This window comes from Erigeron canadensis, chromosome 2, assembly GCF_010389155.1.
Source record: "Erigeron canadensis isolate Cc75 chromosome 2, C_canadensis_v1, whole genome shotgun sequence".
Taxonomy (NCBI): Eukaryota; Viridiplantae; Streptophyta; class Magnoliopsida; order Asterales; family Asteraceae; genus Erigeron; species Erigeron canadensis.
In genome coordinates, this window is record NC_057762.1 from 11,429,910 (window position 1) to 11,436,740 (window position 6,831).

Genomic DNA, 6,831 nt, shown 5'->3' on the forward strand with positions numbered 1-6,831 from the left:
CAACATTTGAAATTGACTTTCAATCCTCAACAAAACAGATTCTTCATTAGATACATGAGTCCTACCAGAATCTGAGGTAGAGGGCTCATCAGGGGAGACATTTTTCTTCTTCTTTTGGTTTTTAGAAACCTTGGATGAAGACTGAGGAGAAGGCTTCTTGGTTTTAGCTTTCTTGTCTGAAGCACTGGTTTGACGTGCTTCAGATTTTCCCTCAGGTTGTTCCTGGGCTTTCTCAGTTACTTCTTTTGTTTTTCCAAGATCTTTAAAAATAATATTTGGTCTCATTTATTTAGAAAGTGCATCTAAATCAGTTATAACAGATGCAAGATGAAGATCACCAGTACCATATGCAATTCTTTGATTTTCAAAAGTTTTCTTTATGGCAGCTTCAGGAAAGGGTGATTTCATCCAGGATTTGATTATTTTTTGTTCTTTTTCCAGAATAACTCTTAATTCTTCCTTTTCCAACTCAAGTTTGGAAACCAGAGATTGGTAACTTTTTAAAGCCAATTGAACATCTTTTAGTTCTTTCAGCCTTGCCTGACTGGCGTTCAGTTCAGAAGTATTAATTTCAAACATTTTCAGACTTTCTGAATGCACAGTTTCAACATAAGAAATATCGGCCTCAATAAGAACTAAAAGGTCCAATTTTTGTTCTTCATCTTTTTCAAAACCAAAAGTACTAACCTTCTTCATGATGATATCCACCCATCGACCGGATTCCACATCAGATTTGACAACATGACCTTGATCTTCACGAGCCATGAAACATATGTCCCTTACTTCTTCTTCATCATCAGAAGACACATCAGAATCCTCCCATGCAGCTATTCTTGTTGGATTCATCTTGTGCCATGAGTGCAATGTGGGCTTTCAGCTTCTTGTACTTAGCCTTATACCCATCATCAGTTTTCTGAAAGATAGAATGGTTAAGGGCAGTTTGTGATGAGGAGGGCTGATTTGATCTGCATTCCTTGATAAAATGTCATTTCTTTCCACATTTAAAACATTCTAAATTGGACTTATCAATGGAATTGTATGAAGAAAATTGTTTGCCATTTCTTTTAGATTTAAATTTAAAATGATTGAAAGTTTTGGCAACCATTGAAACAAGATCATCATCATCATCATCCTCATCACACTCATGTGATGCATAATCAGAATTACCAGTTTTCATTAATTCAGCTACTATCTTCTTCACTGAGTCAGAATGATCACTCTTAGAAGATAGTAGGGCAGAGTCTTGTGGTTCAGAATAATGAACCAAGGCAGAACTGGTAGAGACATGATTTTTGGCATCTTGCTCAGCCACAGCTCTCTCAGCTTTATTTTCCCCAGTATATCTAAAAGCACCATATAAAGAGGCAAGAGTGTGGCTGTGAAGGGTTTTACCTTGTCTTAAAACCATGATCAAGTTTTCCCATTTAGAAGGCAGTATGTCACAAAAATTTTCCAACAAAATTTCCTTATCTTTTTCAACACTAAGAGCTTTCAGTTGATTAATCAAATTTGTAAATCTTATGTAAGTTTGAGTTAAAGTTTCATTTGGTAATGCAAATAAAGCTTCATATTTTTTGTTCAAAGCAACTTTTCTTGTGACAACAGTTTCCTTTGTACCCTCAAACTAAGTCATTAATTCTTCCCACATCAACTTAGAATTATCAAGTAAAACAAGAGTGGGTTTCAAGCTTTTTGGGACAGCAAAAAGAATCATATTTTTCAATTTAGAATCGAGATCAGCCAATCTATGGTCTTCTTCTGACTAGTGATCCTTTTCCTTGGGTGATAATCTAGGAGTCCCATCGGCATTAAAAACTACAGTCGAGGCATTCATGGGTACATAAGGTCCTTCTAAGAGAATAGAGGTCAAGTGTTTTTCAACCCCAGCAATGTATTTAAGCAAGCAAGCCTTCCATGTAATGAAGGTATCACTATCCCCATTGAATTTAGGAACATGATTGTTTGGAAAGTGTACACGGACGCTAGGTTGAAGTGGTGGTGGATTTGTGTTTACATTAACATTAGGGTTACCATTTGGGTTTGTTTGTTCGGTGCCAGACATCTTGTAGGATCAAACAGGTATATCAACTTAATGAATTAAAAACCTGGTAGGCTCTGATAACAAATGTGAGTTCCCCTTCACAAGATATTAGTCGAATACAAGATATCACAATTATATAACAATAATAACAAGTATATCAAGTAACCCGATTGGCAAGTAATTCTAATCTAGATAAAGACTAGTTTAGAATTACGATCCAGATAATGGATATGAACAAGTAAGATAAATAAAGAACAAGTGCATGAAACTATATAAATACTAAATATAATCAAGTATTATGGCAAGGAGTCGAGATGTATTTTTCAATGTATTTTATTTATTTCTAAAAACAAAATACAAAGGTTGTTGCGGAATAAAGATAATCACAAGTGTGAAAGTATCTAAACAACCTTGAAATACAAATGATCTAAACAACAAGGAAATACTTGTAAGTTTACTTAGAGTATATATCACACGTTGCAATGCCAAAGTTCCAAGCATTTTTGCAAGTGTGAAAAGTCTTATATTTATAGGCAAACATGTCTTGATGACATGGCAAATGCCGTACAAGTATGGTTGGGTGCATTTATGGATTTGTAGGACAAATCCATAACATGTTTCTTTAAGGTAAAGTATGTAAGTTTCTTTGATGTGACTTGACATACTTTATTCCCAACCTTTTACTAAAACTAGCACATACCAGGTATAAAGTTATTAACCGGGTAAAGGCAGTTAAAGTGTTGTAAAAAGACTTCCTCGTAATCAGTGAAAAGTGTTGTAAATACTTTTTCACTGAGCGGCTTCAGATCTTCAATCAGATAGAATCTTCTCAGAGCTCTGCTTCTCAGAAGTTTCTCTTCTTCAGTCTTCGACTTCAGAATGATTGTCTTCAGATGTGTTGATCTTGATCTGAGCGAAGCTTCAGGGAACTAATTCTGAAAGACTCCTCAGAATTTTTGTACAAGTATCTTCTCTGAACTTCAATATTTCTGAACAAATTATACTTGGTCGATTTTCGACCTAACACAAAGAAAACAAATTTTAAGTTGTAGATCTTTTTATAATCTCGTCGTAACCAGCTTATTTATTAAAAAAACAGATATCGATGAAAAAGTTATTACCAAAATAGTGTATCAATGTCAATTTGTTACTTTTTAAGCATTTGTACATCAAAATCCATTACAACTTGCAAAAACACTCATATACACAATAAGTAATTAAAATTTACTAATTTACATTCAATTGGGTTATTGTTATACGTTAAATTGCATGATAGCGCTCAAAATAAATATGTATAATGAGCGTTATAAAATTCCCCCACACTTGAATGTTGTTTGTCATCAACCAACTATCATTAAAGCAGGAAACTTCCTTGACTTGATGTTAGGCCAGAAATCGACCGAGTGTAATTTGTTCAGAAATATCAGAAGTTCAGAGAAAATACTTGTATAGAAATTCTGAGGTCTCTCTCAGAATTAGTTCTCTGAAGCTTCACTTCAGATCGAGATCAGCCCAACTGAAGACATTCATTCTGAAGTCGAAGATTGAAGACTGAAGGAGATTCTATCTGATTGAAGATCTGAAGCTGCTCAGTGTAAAGTACTTACACCACTTTGCACTGATTACGAGGAAGCCTTTTTAACTTTACCATGCTTTATCCAGACAACAACATTGTCTCTGGAAAGCTTTTTGGTTAAGTCAAATAGTTGGGAATAAAGTGTGAAATGTCACATCAAATGACTTTCACACTTAACCTTAAAATATACATTTAAGGAATCTGATTGATTTCCTTAAATATATCCCAACAAAGTACTGTACGACCTAGTCCACGTCATCATGGACTTTGCCTATAAATACAAGGCTTCTCACATTTTGCAAACGGCTTGGAACTTTGGCATTGCAACTTGTGAAATATACTCTAAGTAATTCTTACGAGTATTTCCTAGTTGATAGATCATTTGTATTTCAAAGTTGTTTAGATATTTTCACAAGTGTGATTATCTTTGTTCCGCAACAACCTTTGTATTTTGTTTATATCAATGAATAAAATACATTAAAAAATACATCATGACTCTTTGTCTAATACTTGATTATACATATTATTTATATAGTTTCAATCACTTGTTTCTCATATTTACTTTGTGTTCATATCCATATCTGGATCATAATTCTGAACTAGTCTTTATCTAGATCAGATTTACTTGTCAGTCAGGTTACTTGATATACTTGTATTATCTTGTTATTATTGCCTTACATCTAGAACAGGGACTCACACTTGACTTTCCACACATTTGATTTTTCAGAATATATAGAAGTATTAATAATTTTATGTAGTTTACATTAATTTATGAAAAACGGGGTGTTTATATCGCTCTCAATGATTTCCAAGCACGAATATACATGACTTAGCACCACTCAGTGATAGTGTATGATTCTCACAATTCTAAAATATCTATCAAGCTAACTATCTCTGGAAAGTGTATAATTGAATCACTCTAAATGGCCAAGTCATGTTGCACACATAATAATAGGCTTGTAACAGAATCACTTCTTTGCCGACATGTTGTAAGACCTAACATGATGATCCAAAGAGGTAATTCAATCAGTTAGTTGTAATACTTTTAAATGGGGAAGGCTTAGAGTTTAATGGGTATGGAAAGGTGGTATATATTGAAATGGTTTGAAAATAATAATTATAGTCTAATTTAATACAACCCATTTTATTTGTTCTCACAAACCACATGTTAGGTCCTTTACTGGACTCGCTCCAGACGTGACTATTGGAGCCCTCTAAAGATTTGTCCAGAAATTATGTGAAGACCAGTGAACAACTTACTTGTACAGGAATCTGGATTCCACCAGATTTGTTCACTGGACTTCACTCCAGTCAAGATCTTTCCACTGAAGAACATTCTCACTGAAGTCGAAGACTGAAGAAAGAAGTCTGACAAATAGCGGAGCTTACTGGCAAACTTACCAGATCTCCTGACTGGAGTCCTTGACAATTTTCTAGACCTTACAAGTCTGAACACTGATTACGAGGAATTGACTTTATGCCTTTACATGTTTTTACCCGGACAACCCTTTTGTCCTTTGTCAAAAGCCTTACACGCGTGTAAAGGTGGTTGGCTAATTAGAAGACAAGTCACTATCAAGTGACTTTATTCTTGTACTTTAACCAATGCATTTAAGGAATTAAAATAGTTTCCTTAAATGCATGCAACCATATTTGTACGGCAAAAAGAATATTATATTTATTCTTTTTGCCTATAAATACCAAGTCTTTTCCCTTGTCCAAATTACAGTTTTGCAATTTGGTGCCTTTGCTCAAATACTCTCGATCTAAACGGTTATACTTCACAACTTTAAGTATTTCGATCATAAGAGTTTATTTAGCAAATGTTAGATCACTTGTAATTCATAAGGTTGTTTAGATACTTACTTTGTAATATCTTAGTTTCGCAACAACCTTTTATTTTATTTAACATCAATAAATAAAATACACTTGAAAATTACATTATGTCTCACCATTTACTTTACTTGCTGATCTTTATATTACTTAAGTTACGTATTACTTTATATATATTCTTGCATTTATATTTATTGTAATACTAGTCTAATCTAGTGCTTACTTGACTTGTCGCATTTATATTCATTGTAATACTAGTCCAATATAGTGCTTACTTGACTTGTTGTATTCTACACTTGTGGGTTAAACCATCAAGTGAGAGACTCCACACCACAAATCTTTAAGTTGAACATACAGATTAAAAAAACATACAATAGATCATTCCGGATTGACCATTGCGGTGTACAATTTTGGAACTGACTTAAAACTTTTTGATCCGTTGCTGCTAAATATACGAATTTTTTCTCAAAAAGTGATTTGTCTTTTGGGAATACCGATAGACAGTCCTAGTTCTTTTATATAATAGTCTCTATTTTTAGAGTACTAAATAAAAAAAAATATCTGTACTTCTTTCTATAACGAATTACACATGTTTCTCAAGTAATGATCCATTATATCTAAAATATTTGTATTCATTATTCATTAATTTAAATAATTTTATCTAACATCCTATAATACTCTTAATAAATTACTTACAACATACAGTAACTATAAACCCATTTTTATTAATTACATTTAAGGGATGTTTGTGATTGCGTTTGAAAGTTATATTTTTCATTTTCAAAATTGCGTTTTGAAAAAAACATGTTTTTACCTGCTTTTTCAAAACTGTATTTTCTAAAAATTAAACACGTATAATCACTTTCTTAGACAAACACTTTTTCTGATTAATAACTGTATTTTGCGTTATGCATAGTTCATTGTAAACACAATTCCAAACACCGCTTTACATTAATAACAACACTTTTACTATAGCCGCCACCACCACGATCATTATCGCGTTACGCGGATACCAGTCTAACTGCCACAATCATTATGGCGTTATGCAGATACTAGTCTAGTTTTATGAGCAAGGGTTTAGTCGGCAAGTTACATCGGTAAAAAAACATCGGCTAGCATCTGCTCTTTGGCAAACCTATAGCACATGCATCGGCTAGTTTTGACAAGTTTAATCGGCTATATATATCGGCCAGTTTTGGCCGATCATTGTGAACGTTGGGAACGTGCCTTGTGACCGTTTTTTTTTTGTTCTTGTGCCAAAACTTTCAGTTCACTGGAAACCAAAAAAACATTTGGTGGTTTTTCGATTTTGATGCTATTTCTATGTTTTTCTTGGCTTCTATTGCAGGAATCCATGTCGGAAAAACTTGTCGATACTCAT